The 15,842-nt window shown below is 44.6% G+C and overlaps 1 protein-coding gene across 3 annotated transcripts in view; it reads left to right on the top strand.

Moving 5' to 3' along the window:
- Positions 1-14,377: 14,377 nt before the first annotated feature.
- Positions 14,378-15,842, top strand: part of AGL (amylo-alpha-1,6-glucosidase and 4-alpha-glucanotransferase) — a 64,554-nt gene continuing 63,089 nt past the window's right edge. For 2 of the 3 annotated variants that reach the window (XM_078885219.1, XM_078885223.1), the window contains exon 1: positions 14,378-14,464. The gene's annotated coding sequence lies outside the window, so the exon portion shown is untranslated. The remainder of the gene's footprint in view (positions 14,465-15,842) is intronic. The other variant, XM_078885234.1, reaches the window with a different exon arrangement.

The following is a 15,842-nucleotide window of genomic DNA, read 5'->3' as shown; positions in this document are numbered from 1 at the left end:
ATCTTTTTATTATTTCATCGTTTCCCTTCTACGTGACTTTACCGAGAAGAACAACGTATATGAACCCTTGGCTAAGTTTGGCTCAGCTGTTACTACAGCAGCAAGCCTTGCGTTAAAAAACACGGACAACTCCGCGTCTAACTGCACATGTGCGGGGGATGGCACGTCACTGACACCTGCGCACGTGCGTCAGAGGGGGAGGTGGAGCTGACCCCTTCCCGTAGGTCGGCTCCGACGTCACGGAGGAGGCACGCTGCTCGCGAAGCAGCGCGTGTTGTGGAGGGTGTGCCACCCTAACAACCCAAACAGAATGCCGGCCTGCCTGCGCGTCGTTTCTTTTGTGTGCGCGTTGCGTGCGTGTGTGTGACGGATTGGGGAGGACTTCATCCAGCAGTGTATTGACCATGGCTGGATGATTACTTATATGTATGTACTGTGAGTGAGTGTGTGGGTATTTATATATCGGTATGTGTATGTACAGCGTGTGTTTACGTATGCACGGTGTATTTGTATAGATTGTGTGTGTATGTGGTTCTGTTTTTTATAGCGTCGTCCGTGCATATTGCATTCTCATAATCGTTGAGGAATCACAGACAAGCGGGAAGGCAGCTACGGGGTGAGACGGCGCCAACAATTGCCCAAGCTTCGTAGTCCTCTTTATATTAAGATGTTTTCGGCCGATTAACGTATATGTATTTGTGTTTTGTGTGTATTTGTGTTTCTAAAAAAAAATGGGACACGGAGCCCAAAATGGAGAAATGTAAAATGAAATTGACTTGATTGGAGCGAAGAAACAAACCTCGCGTTGTCATTGAAGTCTTGAGATGTCTCTTATCTTTAGAAAATGCAGGCTGGTGAGATGCACGTTTCACTTGGCAGAGGTCAGAGCTGATTGCGGACAAGAACAAAGAGAGTTTACATTGGAAACCCAGCTCAGAGGGGATGTGCGAAGTTAGACTGGTTTTACCGCAACAGATTAAAATGCCCGTAGAAGCCAAATGTGGGGGGGGAGGGGTTACCGCTTGTAACGATCGGCGTTTGACCGGCATAGATTCAAGCAAAGTCTGACTGCTGAGTCACTGTCGAAACGTGGTCCAGAATGTGCTTGTCTTGAAACAGTGCCGGCTGGAATGATGCACTCCCACAAGGCCGAGCGGCTGATGGGTTGTGTGAGAAATAGTTTATTCCTTTTTTGCAATGTGAAAAGACGGTCATGGGAAGGAGGCGTTGTCCGCGTATTTATCTTGTGATTAAATGGAGACCACCATCTGTCTTCTCGACAGACCTGTTCTTCACCTGAGGACGGCTGCTTGCGTTGTGGTCGAAACGTCGTGAGAATTGTATTTTATTACGTTTTATTTTTATTATTTTATTACTTCCCTTCTACGTGACTTTACCGAAAGAACCAAGAAGATGAATCCCTGCAGCCACGAAAGCTTTAAATCGAAATGGAGACCACCACTTTATGTAATGAGAAAACTAATATTGGTACAGGCAGTGCAACTGGAAGTGGGTAGGGGAGGGGAAGGGGAGCATTTAAAAGGCAGAGAACTTGAGAACTGGTCGCCTGAACCCACAGCAAAGACATGTTGACGAAACGGTGAGATGAAATAGAACGAAAAAATCAACAAAGCACAGCAAACACTGAACTCTGTACAGAGAAAGCAACACAAAGGGTGATTGAAGGTGTCACAATAATAGGAGTATGATCACAGGCAAAAGGAAGGTGATTGGTAAATTGCAAATAGAAGAACCATGGTAAATGCTAGAAACGGAATCAAACAACTACAGGAGTAGAGGAATTATAGACAGGTTTCTAAAGCTACAAAAAACATTAAATAGCTCAAGACCTAAGACAATTTCAAGTGAGAATGCGGAGGTCCCAGATGTTACATTTCATGAAGTAACCATTGCCTCATGCGTCATCCAAGAAGCGGGACCAACTGTTGGATTGACTGTTTACGAAGAAATGAAATACCTCAGTTGTGAAATGATGCCTCACTCGTTCTTCTATTGAAACACGGTGTTGAAACGGACTTAAAGGATTACGCATCAGGCTCAGATTGTACATCTTTAAATTGTGTACAAGGTTCATTGAGGACAGAATTACGGGGAAACGTCAGGGCCAACCAACCACACGAGCAAGCAGAGTATGTGGAGGAGTAGGGTATGGTTAGAATTACTGGGTGAAAACAGGACGCCTCCACTTCATATTTGCTCCGTCTGGAAGATCAAAACGTGTCGGACTGAAGACAGAATTGAGAAGGATAATTTTGGACATAGATGGCATCAGTGGGGCGAGAAGAAAATGCCCCCCCCCCCCCGCCTAGGTCGATTCATCCATACATGTTCACCTGGTTCATTGTGTCAACATCATCACTGTGTGGAGATAAAGGCAGCAGCAGATCATGATGGTGGCCACACCACCCTCTAGTGCGTTCTGCTAGCCTTTATAGGTGCCCTCTTACGATACTTACCCTACTGAGACAAAACGTATATTTTTCAAGAGACCTACCTGGTTTATAGCATATCTATGTGTGTCTGTCTGTCTGTATGTGGGGAACGGTGACGCAGACTTTAGCGTGCTGCCATACGAACTCGGCCACCCGAGTTCGATTCCCGCTTATGGCCAACGTCAGTGACGATTTTTTGAGTCGGTCCTGGGCCTGCCCTAGGCCGACTCAGCCTCGAATAAGTACCTGGTGAAATGTGTAAACATCGCCACTTGGGAGACAAATGCGGTCGGCCATGGTGCAGGCCCCACCCACCCACCCCCTCGTGTGCCGTGTCTGCCTTCATATGTGCTGCTAACAGCACTTGCCCCAACAGTCGGTTTCAGGCTGTACGGAGGATCTTTGTCTTTGTATTCAAAGGGTGCCTATTAGCAAGATTGCTGTTAAGTATCCAGTAGTTTGTCAGTGGCACCTGGGTCTGCCCCGTGACCTCCTGCCAGCGGGCGTTTGACACTTCACGTGGCCTTAACGTGCACATAGCCTGGCACAAGCGTCGTGGTGACGTCACCGTCACGTAGTAACGAATGGCGGTTGTTGTAGGGTATATCTGTATGTATGGAAAAACCATTGTATACGCTATCGTTGAGGATGGATCAGCGAATGGGCCTTCTGAATCAACGTTTTCCAGCAGCATTTAACGAAGTAATAAAGTCTGTACCAGATTCGACTTTTCTAATTTTTATCAGCAGAGCGTGTCCTTGATTAAAGACCAATGAGGCCGGGTTACCCAATAGCAATATCCCCGCAACGAATGCTGCGAAAAAACATTGGTTCAGAAAGCCTAGAGATTGATAGCCAAAATTTGTATCTTTAATTAAACTGTTATTTTAACTGATAACCAACTCTTTGGTCATTCAAAACGGCAAACCATTTTTGCAAACTTAATATAAAACTTGCAAAAAATGTCTTCGTTAAACAATCTGGTCGTTAATTAGAAATTCCTATTAAATATTGCACATTTAAATGAGCATACTTATTGGGAAGCCCAAAATATTCAATGTACTTCTCAGGCGACTTTTTTTTAATTAGTTCACATCTTAAAGCTATACCAAGTTCCACTACATTGCAGATGAATTGCCACTGAACCTGCGACGTCTCCTCAATATAAAGGTCTGTCCTTACCACAACGCAAAGGGGGTATCTCAATAATGTAAAATATGTTCACGGAAGACTTAAAAATAGAACACACACATTTGTAAACGATGCAATATTGGAGGGAGAAATAAAATATAAAAAGTCGCGACTTGGCTACGGGTAACCAGATGGTGTAAGTGTGAAAACAGCGTGACGCCAACATCTCTGTGGATGGCTCAATTCATCCCTATGAATCACGCCTCACCAGAGCTCGCCTTGAACATTGATTGTAAAGCATTAATTCCCGAGCCGTGTGGGTTATGATTGGATACGTGCACTATGGCTAAGCCCTCATCTCTCTGCTTAAGTAGCCTCAAAACCCGAATCAAGTGTGCATGTGTGTGTGTATGGATGTGGGGAGCGGTAGTGTCGTGGTTAGCGCGCTGCGCTATGAACCTGGCGACCCGGGTTCGATTCCCGCTCACGGCCAATACCACCAGTGACGATTATCTGCACCGGTCCCGGGCCTCTCCTACGTTGACTCAGCCTCAAGTGAGTACCTGGTGCGATGTGTAAACATCGCCACTAGGGAGACAAAGGCGGCCGGGCGTGGTGTTGGCCACCCACCCCCTCGTGTGCCGTGCCAGCCTTCATAGGTGCTCGCTTACAGAACATGCGCCAAAAGTCTTTTAAGGTTATACAGGGCGATTTTTTGCTTTGTCTTGGACTTAACACGTAACAATTCACCACCCAAGTGAGTGATTGATTTGGCATCACAGTCCAAATAAAGCCTCAAATATTATTTTAGTTTCGTTTTAACCCTCTCATTTGTAGCGTTTCTCATTTGTGTACAGTCTTCTTCGCTCCACAGTATGAGCATGCACGTAACATCATAAATCGTGGTCGATCTACTGCTGGATGAAGGCCTCTCCATGCCATTGCCCTCCGCTCACGACCCTGTGATACCACAATCCATCTTGCATCTGCACACGAGCCAACCTTGTCTCTCCATCTCCATAGCGGTCGCTGCTCTCAGGCGGGTTATCTTTGGCTGCCAGTCCGTTACAGGCCACGGCCATCGACTATCATTCTATCTTTCGATTTAAAGCTTTCGTGACTGCAGGGATTCATCTTCTTGGTTCTTTCGGTAAAGTCACGTAGAATGAAAATAATAAAAGAATAAAAATAAAACAAACATATGTTTTCTTTTAAAGTCACGTAGAATGGAAATAATAAAATAAAATAAATAAAACAAACATATGTTTTCTTTTTATTATGTTATTATTTCCATTCTACGTGACTTTACCGAAAGAACCAAGAAGATATTTTATCTTTTTAATGTGTCCCACACAAGCACACTTATTTTGCTGAACAGTCAATTTGATGTCTCTAATTTTCCTTTGTTTTGACCCATGTGTTCAATTTGCTGTTTCTCAGTGTCATTCCAAGTATGTATCTGTCAACGCTTTGCATACTTTAGAGATTCTGTTTCATTTCATCTGTTACTTGGCCATCTTTCCGATACATAGGCAACAGCGCGCACATATTCCCTGATTGAAAACTGTACTATTTCACGACATTGTTACGTTGCGATTTATTTTCAAATTTTCTCCACGTGCTGATAGCTTTCTCCTCGTGGTTTCTTCTCCTGAAAAAGCTCTCATATATTCCGTAAATACTGTGAGTGTTTATTTAATAGTTGGCCCCGTTTCTTTGAGTATGTCCACAGTTAATCTGTCATACTGTGAAAGGGCAGAGTTTACTTCTTCAGATGTGATATGCTGTTCATCAGAAAAGTTATGTTTTTTGGGCTATATGGTTTTTGTACCGAAGTGATCTGCGTAAAATATACTTCCATCTAGCTAAGAGCTATAACTTGATTTACAAATCATAGCCATATATTGTTTCATGCTTCCATTATTATATCTTCCTTCACTTTTGTTGCTCTTTGATTTCCATTCTCATTCTTTTCCTATTGGCTTTACAGAGTTCTATGTATCTGTTTTTTGTTTGGCATACTCATCCGTCTTGCCAGCCCATTTAGTGTCGCGCTCTTTTGCTCTGTTGACTTAAATTTTACTGTCACCCACTTTCAGTGTCCATTCATTACATTGGTAGTTATTTCATTATTAAGAGCAGTGACATCCATTTCATCACTGCTAAGAAGTAAAACAGGGTCCTCCAGGAAGCAGTAAGGACAAGCACCGGTCTGCTAGCCTCGGGGTGTTTTTTATCACTGGTTATTGGACTGTGAAAACAGGTTTCCATCCCGGTAATGGTCACATTTTCTTGTGTCGACATTTGAATTGATCTCTGCGCAATCCTTAACACGGTATTAGGATTGTGCTTAGCTGTAATGCAAATGGTGGTGTTTCTAATTGAGGAGTTGTGTTTGGTGGTAAAATAAAGTACGTTTTTTTTCAATATGTATATTATTTAAAGGTATGGTCTCTTGTTTTAAGGTGAGACAGGCACGTCCCATCATGTCAAGACAAACTGGTTTGGCTTCCAGGGATGGGGGAGTGGTTGTGAGAGTGGCTGAGGGTGCCGACCCATATGAGTAATTATATATTAATATCTTATAATTATTTGTCCTACTTGTGCTCTGAGCATGGGGGCCCAAAGGCCAAACACGTTAAGTGACCAGAAACAAACATCTTCCTTGGCCAAATTAGTAATGTCATTCCATAACAGGTCAGATTAGACGATTGTGCCAATAAGATTCGTGGTATTACTTTGGCTAAGAATATAATTGTTAAATATTATGTGGAATGTGGAATTGCCAGCCTGATGTGACACCATCATTGACGGTGGTTGTGTGTTGTCATCCCACTTAAGAATTGTTTTTCAGTCAGTGGTGGTTAATTCGAGGCCCATGCATATATGAGCGACATCATTGGAGGGTTTAGCGTGCCTGGATTTTTGGGCAATTACAGCGTTATGCAATATTAAAATAAGTTAAACTGATAATCTGGGGGGCACTCAGCAACTAGGCAGAGAAGCCAGCTAATACTACAATAAACTGATGTTTGGGATGCATTTACTCTCTGTGTCGTTGGTGTAAACAGCGATATACATAGAGAGATTTGATGGCAATTGTAAGATGATGATAATATGTATGGCCTATAACTCCCATACGAAATAAATGTTTTTGTGTGTGTGTTAAACTAGTTCGAGAGCCGCATCACACGCAGATCCACTTTTACACGTACGCAACACAGTCGGTATACAGCAGATGACAACACACATTCTGACATAAATACACAAGATAGGTGATGGAATAAACTGCGTCTTTCGTTTTCCCCCTTTATTCTTTAACAATAAAGTTTGACTGTACATTTTGTTGCCACCAAGACCTTCCATAGCAACCCATTCCCTGCTATATTTAATCAATTATCTTTACGTTAAATTATGTTTAAGATTTACGTTTTTTTTACGGCTGCCCGCAACGTGCCAGCCAAAGAGCTGCAAGGTGGCAGCCAAAGGCCTGCGCGTGTGCTGCGCGTGTGCTGCGCGTGTGCTGCGCGTGTGCTGCGCGTGTGCTGCGCGTGTGCTGCGCGTGTGCTGCGCGTGTGCTGCGCGTGTGCTGCGCGTGTGCTGCGCGTGTGCTGCGCGTGTGCTGCGCGTGTGCTGCGCGTGTGCTGCGCGTGTGCTGCGCGTGTGCTGCGCGTGTGCTGCGCGTGTGCTGCGCGTGTGCTGCGCGTGTGCTGCGCGTGTGCTGCGCGTGTGCTGCGCGTGTGCTGCGCGTGTGCTGCGCGTGTGCTGCGCGTGTGCTGCGCGTGTGCTGCGCGTGTGCTGCGCGTGTGCTGCGCGTGTGCTGCGCGTGTGCTGCGCGTGTGCTGCGCGTGTGCTGTGCATTTTGGTATAGAGTGCATGAAAATAACTCTTTGTTTTTATTGTAATGATCTTAACCACTCCTGTGAAATACTAGGTAGTTCTAAGCGGTGACCGCAATGATTATTATATTATTTAACCAATAACCAGTGATGTTAGCTCGGGGGGCATGGAGTGTTGTGGGCTGTGGTGACACGGTTATGCCCATGGCAAGATGGCACCATCACAGTCACTTTACATATCGAGGGATTTGAATCTGTGGCTTAGAATAAGTCTAAACCTACCTATCTCTTGAACTATATTGTGTACGTGAACATTCTTGTAATTATCTTTCTACTCTCTTTGGCAAAGTTGAAGTAGAAGTTGCAGTCCACCAGCCTGTGATCACCTTCTGTTACATTTGCTGAGGAAAATCAGCTCAGACAATCTGGTGTGTGTCCGTGAGAAGTCAATTTTAATGTTAACGATATCCTTAATACCCCGTGGCATGACTCTGGCTACCAAACATTACAGAACAGCCATGTGGGCTGCTTGGCAGTGTGGCAGCTCGACTGGGATTCCCTCTAGGCCAGGTGCTCCCTTGATACGTGTGTCTTGTTATTCATGATGATTCCGTGCAAGATGGCGGTTCACTGCAAACTCTTTTAACATTTTATATAAGCACCAATGTCTTCCTCGGGGTGGTCAAGTGTTTTTTTTTTATTGTTGTTGGTTCGGAAGCAATGTACATCCAGCAGTGGCAGACTGACGAGTTGGACGACTGGGCACAAACTGCGGTCCCAATGAGGAAGAGAGGCCTGCCCAAACACCTACAGGGTTCCATTCTGTGCTCGGTTGGGCTTTACATGCTTGGTTGTTTCATGAGGATCTCAAAACGACAAACTTGTCCAGATCCCAAATGGGTCTGCCCTCGTCATCCACCAGGGGTTGTCATCCTGTTGCACCTGCGGCCATACGCCGCGTGAAAACCAGCAAAAGAACAAACCGCTGGGTGTGTCTGCGGTGTGCTGCCAGATGTAACTCGGCCACAATTCCTTCCCCCCCACGGTTTTATTTATTTTATTTCTGAAGTCTCTTTTGCTCAATGATATAGAGCTTTGCTAGCTGCCAAATCGACTCGATGGGTCGTACATTTGTGGATTAAAGAAATGGCATATCACAAGATTGTTTTCATCAAAGCAGATTTTTTTTTATCTTAATGAAGTTGAGAACTGAACAGTTGTTCTGATTTGCAGTGTCCAGCCCTGTCTCAACATCCATTGAAGATTATGTAGCAGAGGGAAATTCTGCTTTGGTTTTCCTTGTATTTCAACCAGAAGCTGAATGATCAGACACATGTTCTCAACCAGGTAGGGTGGAGCAGGCAAAATCTCGGGATATTTTCCTATTATTTGAAGTAAACCTGCCCCTAAAATTGCAGGGCAGGTAAAATTCCTATTATTGAAAAGGTAATTGGACCCAGGAATGCACTGGCAGTGCTCCAAGGTTGTAAGTTGTCTGTCCTCACAAGAACAAAACTTCCCATAATGCGTTGTCAGCAACAATCTATAATTGTACTTTCATACAAATGAGTGCACTAATACGTTTGTTTATTGAAGGGTGTGTCTGGTACTCAACAGCTATGAGGTAACTATTTATATGCCTGTTTAAAAACTGGTCTTCATAATACGTCTTCAATGTATTTCTCATCTGGCTCCACGGGGTTAAGTGCAGACTCCAACTCGCTTTAACTATATCTTGCTGGCCTCTGTGCCATAAGAGTCAACGCCAAAAAATGTTGACGACTATATACTGTACGGTATTATGTTTTTCTTTCGCAGCATCGCCATACAATTTGTCCCTAGAGGGAGCCCTGTGTGCACGGTGATGATTCAGAAGTTGCAGCAGAAGCCTCCTCCCATCTCCCTATCGCCACACCCCCCACCGCAACACGACTCAACCAGATAGTAAATTATTGCTCAATCACCTGCAAAGCGAGTGGATTATAAGTTGGTGAGGTGCGTGCGTTGCCAGTCCCACGCAATCGTCTGTGCAGGCCATCTGCCATGCCAGTGCAGAAGCTGCAGGTACAGGTTTGAGTTCGGAGTTCCATCTCCGAGCGAATGCCTTTGACCCCTTCGGGTTCATCCGCCTATCACAGAGTTCCTTCCAACAGCACAGTCGTGTGTCCCACACGTGGGGCAGAGGTCGCAAACGGGTGTTGATTCCTTACCCGTACCCGTACCCGGCCGCACCAGGGTCGCAAACGGGTACCCGTACCCGGCCGTACCCGTACCCTACCCGTACCCGGCCGGGTAGGGTACGGGTATCGGGTACCTGATTGCGACCTCTGGGATGAAGCCATGTTGCAGGCGCGGGTGGGTTGATTCTATGAACTTGAATTGTGAGAAGAGACAAGACGTTGGGAAATGAGTGACAAACGGTTACTCACCAGTGACTCACGGCCTACCCGTACCCGTACTCGGCCGCACCAGGGTCGCAAACGGGTACCCATACCCGGTTGGGTACAGGTAGCCGGGTATCGGGTAGGGTACGGGTATCGGGTACCCGGTTGCAACCTCTGACCTGGGGCAACCAAATCACCCGCAATGTGCCCGATCTCGTCAGATTTTGGAAGTGCAGCATGGTCGAGCTTGGAAAACGCTTCGATAGGCGACTACCATGCATACACATTTTTAATAGGTTCTAGATTTGAAGTTTTCGTGACTGCAAGGATTCATACTCTTTGGTTTTTTCGGTAAAGTCACGTAGGTAAAAATTAAAATAAATAAAATCACGACGTTTCGGGCGTAACACAAGCCTCCTTCTTCAGATGGGGACCCACTTAAGCGGTTGTGCTTTCACTAAGTTGTCCCCACCTGAAGAAGGACGCTTGTGTTGCGCCCGAAACGTCGTGATTTCATTTAAAATTTTCACCTACGTGACTTTACCGAAAAACCGAAGAGTACATTTTTATAGGGTTTCAGAGCTATGTCATGGGCCGTGCAATACAATCCATTGTTTATACTTAACACTCGCCGACTAGTGTGATAAAGTATGGTTTAAAAAAATAAACCCACGACCTACAAAGCGTGGATTGACGATAGGACTGCCGTTCACAACGTCCTGTAGTCGTGGTTGAGAATGCGTCGGTTATTTATGGGGCAACATTGCCACCTACCGCCCCACCATCTCGTTGGTGGTCCTGCCGTCAGGTTGTTGTCCGCAAGTAAACACTCCACACGTTTCCCGAGCTCAGCGGTTCCTCAACCTGTGGTCCGCAGTCTCCCTAGTGGGATCCATGGAAAAGAAGAAGTAAAATTACATCCTGACCAGGGAAATGTACAATTTCAAACAACTAGTAGCGTTTAACATGTCGGCTTTCGGGACCAATATTATCCGTAATACAGTAGAGGTTTTTTAGGGGTTAGATCGCATAAATATAAACGCGTCATTCAATTCGCCACTACGCGACAAAGCCAATGAGTAAGGTTTGTCACTTAAACAAAACGTGCCAATTCATTACGAGTTCAGCACAACGGTGTGTTGGAGAGTAAACCCACAACATTTATACAGCAATCGTGCTGTGGCGGTTCCTCCTGAAGACGGAAGCTTGTGTTGCCTCCGAAACGTTGTGATTTTTATTTTATTTTTTATTTTACTTTTATAAATTTTAATTTTTTACCTACATGACTTTACCGGAAAAACCTAAGAATATGAATCATTGCAGTCACGAAAGCTTCAAATCTAGAATTAATAGCCTCTACGGGGAGGAATCCACCTATCTGTTCGAGTTTTTAACAGACAACGAGACAAGAAGTCACAGCTTCTCGAGACGCTGGACTTCAAGAGATGCCGAGATACGGTTTTCTTGGAATTTCTCTTACTTGATACAGCAATCGTGCTGTGACGGTTCCACCTGAAGACGGAAGCTTGTGTTGCCTCCGAAACGTCGTGATTTTTTATTTTATTTTACTTTTATTAATTTTAAATTTTTACCTACGTGACTTTACCGAAAAAACCTAAGAATATGCATCCTTGCAGTCACGAAAGCTTCAAATCTAGAATCTCTGGGACATTTTTGCCAGTATCAAAAACAACTGTTCACCTATTGACGTTCTCTGGTCTGACAACTGGTGAGAAAAAGGCCACAAAGAAGGCTGTGTCTGGTGTAGGTCAGTCAGTTTCGAGGACAATTCGTGTCATCAGAGCACGATTGGTTTGCATGCTTTGCCACAGATACGTGTGGTTAATGTAAAAGGTTTCTATTTGGTGTTTTGAACATCTTGACACTTAAATTTTTATTTAAAGCTTTCGTGACTGCAGGGATTCATATTCTTGGTTCTTTCGGTAAAGTCACGTAGAAGGGAAATAATAAAAGAATACATCTATAATATTTTATTATATACATTTAGACTATTTTATTATTTCCCTTCTACGTGACTTTACCGAAAGAACCAAGAATATCTTGACACTTGTTGTATTTCCAGAAATGGTGAAACCAAACATTGCTGCAATAATAATAATCATTATTAACATCTGGCAGCTTCACCAGCAGTGGATGAAGCGAGCCTGGCTCTGCTGGTGAGACAATGAATGTGGAAACAGGTGCAGAGCGAATGTTGAAACAATAATTATGATTGGATGTGTAAATAATATTATTCGTTTATTTGGAGGGACGGGTATGTTAACGGGGCATATTGTCTGCTTGTTTATTTTGTAATATGGGGCCGGCCATAAATGACGTCACGCACCTTGGTGGGGGGGTTCAGACATTTGTAACGATGTGTGACGAGGGGGGGGGTGAGAAATGTGACGTCACATCAAAATGCACAACTTTGAATAAATATAGACAACACGTTCTACTTGATTAAATAGACTTTTTAATAAATGTTTTCTCCTACAACATCAGAGTGCAGCGCCACATTAAATACGCACTACAATGACAATAGTTTAAAGTGATTTGAAGCATGTTTAATTTTTGGGGGGCGGGGGGGGCAGAGCTTTGTGACGTCATATTTGAGGGGGGGGGTCTGACTTTTTGTGACGTCGTGTGACGAAGGGGGGGGGGGTCAAAAATCGTCCAAAATCGCGTGACGTCATTTATGGACGGCCCCTTTAACGTATCGACTTGATAAGACAGTAACAATTCTAAATTAGAGTTCACGCAAGGACAAATATGTGCAGCGTTTGAATTGGTAGATCTGGTAATAGCATCATAATAAACATGAACGCTGTAACCCTGTCAGTAATTTAGAACTCATTAAAGTGCAATTTAATAGATTTAATAACTTTACATTTCCCCTCCAAATGACGTCAACGTTAAGGAAATTTGAGAAATACAATTTTTTACAAACTATTTCAATTTCAGCATACAACACGAAACGTTATTGAACTCCAGCAATCTAAATCATTACGAAACGTTGATCGAATTTAAACTCGTACATTTAATTACAGCGAAATAGCTCAAGGTTAAAGCGACACTGAGATTTTTAACATTGGGGGGGCTGCGGCCCAACTCCCCGTCGCCCGATTGGTCAAAGCGTCTCACGTGCGCCAATCAACCAATCAGGAGCCCCCCCACCCGCCCGGGTGTCCCCGTTACCTTCCACCGAACCGAGAGGCGCGCGCAGATAAATAAATAAATAAATAGTGGGAATCTTCCGGACGGTCCCAACCGAACGAACGGTAGACATCTTCCGGTGGCGGTAGACATCTTCCGGTGGCGGTAGACATCATCCAAATGGCGGTAGACATCTTCCGATTATGGTAGATGATGACTTCTGGTGGAAGTAGTTCTTCCAGTGGCGGTATAAGTCTTGGCGGTAGAGGATGTTTCAGTTTTCAGTTTCTGTTTTATGTATTTGGTATAGCCCTGTGAGCCATGCGGCTCTTGACTCGGGTGCAACCGCAACAAACAAAAACATGAACAAAAAACATCTTAAAGTGACTACGCGCAAACAGAAAAATCCAGGAAAAAACAGCAGTCTTCCATAAAAAGCACCAGATGTGGTGCTGTATTTTTTTCGGAACCCAGATTGTTTTCGATGTAATAGATTGTTGTCGGACAGGAAACTGCTAATTTGGTAGTTCAATAATTTTTCCAAAATTTTCATCAACGGGGACAAAATTGAGATAGGTCGGTAGTTATTTGGATCATCTGGCTGCAGTAGAGATCTGACGGTGGCAGTGGAATCTTTCATTACAAACTATAAATAATTGTTTTTATCTTACCAGGTAAGGCCAACTGAGCTGTATAGCTCGTTTTTTTCAGAAGCGACCTGGCCACAAATGATAGCGCAACGAAGTGGCTCTTATAATCAACATCACATGGAAATTGACAGCAGCCAAATAACTCTTAACGCGGGATGTTGATTCTAAGTGTGCAGGGGGGAAATCCCGGAGGACCCCGGAGAAAAAAATCCACGCGGCCAGGGGGTAGAGAGAGAGAGAGACACCGCAAACTCTCAAATATACAGCAGCAGGCATCAGGGTCGGGATCGAACCCACGACCTCCTGCACAACAGGCGAGGTCGTTTGGGATCGAACCCACGACCTCCTGCACACCAGGCGAGGTCGTTTGGGATCGAACCCACGACCTCCTGCACACCAGGCGAGGTAGTTCGAGATCGAACCCACGACCTCCTGCACACCAGGCGAGGTAGTTAACATCACGGTAAAGTCACGTAGGTAAATAAGAAAAATTATATAAACAATAAAAGAAGCAAACTTTATTAATTTTTTTAATAACATAAATACAATATTTTTTATTTCATTTCTATTATTATTTCTATTATTTGTATTTGTTTTTATTTTTTACCTACGTGACTTTACCGAAAAAACCTAAGAGTATGAATCCTTGCAGTCACGAAAGTTTCAAATCTAGAATTAACATCACGGTGTGCGGGAGAGATCTTCCGGTCGCGGTAGAAGTCATCTTCCGGTGGTGGTAGATCTCTTCCGGTGGTGGTAGATGTCTTCCGGTGGCGGTAGAAGTCTTCCGGTGGCGGCAGTGGGCCAGTGTCGGGAGTGCGAATTCGCGGCACCGGCTCGTCTCCTTGCAGGTAGGAGAGGAGCCATGGAAGCTGCCGCTCGTTGTCCGTGTGTGTTTCTGCGTGCGGCGTTTACACAATCTACACTTCGCACACTTTACACGCACATTGCTGTCATGGACACGCTGCGAGTTTCTGTGTTGACGCGTTCACAATGTTCGCGTCAACACAGCGGCCGATGCGCCCTTAAAGGCGCCCGGTGTTGTTTCGCGGGGTTCAGGCGGAGCCACCGAAACTAAGCATTCGGCCCCGAGGCAACTCTCGTGCCGCACATCGGCCCGTTCAAGGCATCCGCTGCGTGTTGGTTGATGCGGAGCCACCGAAACGCCCAGGAGTTGCGTTGAGGGCACCCGTCACGTACGCAATTAAAGGCGCCTGGTGTGTGGCGGTGTTTGGGCTGAGCTACGGAAATGCTGCTGCCTTATTAAAGGGGGGCGGGTGAAACCATTGTCATTGGGGTTTTGGGTGAGCTACTGGAACCTATCTACACATTTACATCATTAGACCTCATTTGCCAGTACCAAAGTACTGTATAATAATAGTGGGTTTCCCCTTCTTTTTTAGCAACAAAACTGATTTTTTTACAAGGAATCATGTCTGCATTAACCACAATACTTGTGGTGGTCAAAATGCAAAAAAAAAAACACACTCTGATAATATATCTGATAATATTTGCATTGTCCTTGAAACTGATTGGTCCACACCAGAGACGGCATCTACATCATTAGACATCCTTTGCCAGCACCAAAGTATAATAATATTTTGACCACAAGTATTGTGGTCAATGCACATCTGATTCATTGTAAAAAGGTGTCAGTTTTGTTGCCAGAAAAAAAGGGGAAAAACATTATATTTTGGTACTAGCAAAGGAGGTCTAATGATGTAGATGCTTACCCCAAGCCCTCATTACTTTGATAGTGCATTGTCTTTGAGCTGTACGCCTTTTGGCGTCCTCTGGTCTAGCACCAATTGAGACGAGGCTCAAAAGAAAGCCGTCCCTGGTGTGGACCAATCAGTTTCAAGGACAATGCATATATTATCAGTGTGTTTTTTGTTTGCATTTTGATCACAAGTATTGTGGTTAATGCGCACATGATTCCTTGTAAAAAGGTTTCAGTTTTGTTGCCAGAAAAAAAGGGGAAAAACCATATTACTATCTACACATTATTTGGCGATACTGCTGCGTTGAAATTGGTGCACACGCACAGTCAACAACGGGAAGAAAAAACCTCCTAACACATTCATTGAGGAATGTAGTGGACAGTGCAGTATTGCATCCTCTCGATGCGCGTGCGGATGTAACCTTTAATTAAAGGGGCATCGTCGACCGCTTCAGGAAGGGCTGAAAACATCCCCTTAAAGGCGCGCCGCGACGTTTGGGTTGGGTCAC

Source organism: Lampetra fluviatilis, chromosome 3, assembly GCF_964198595.1.
Source record: "Lampetra fluviatilis chromosome 3, kcLamFluv1.1, whole genome shotgun sequence".
NCBI classification, from domain to species: Eukaryota; Metazoa; Chordata; class Hyperoartia; order Petromyzontiformes; family Petromyzontidae; genus Lampetra; species Lampetra fluviatilis.
Note: the sequence above shows the minus strand (reverse complement) of the source record. Positions and strands in the feature narration are given on the sequence as shown.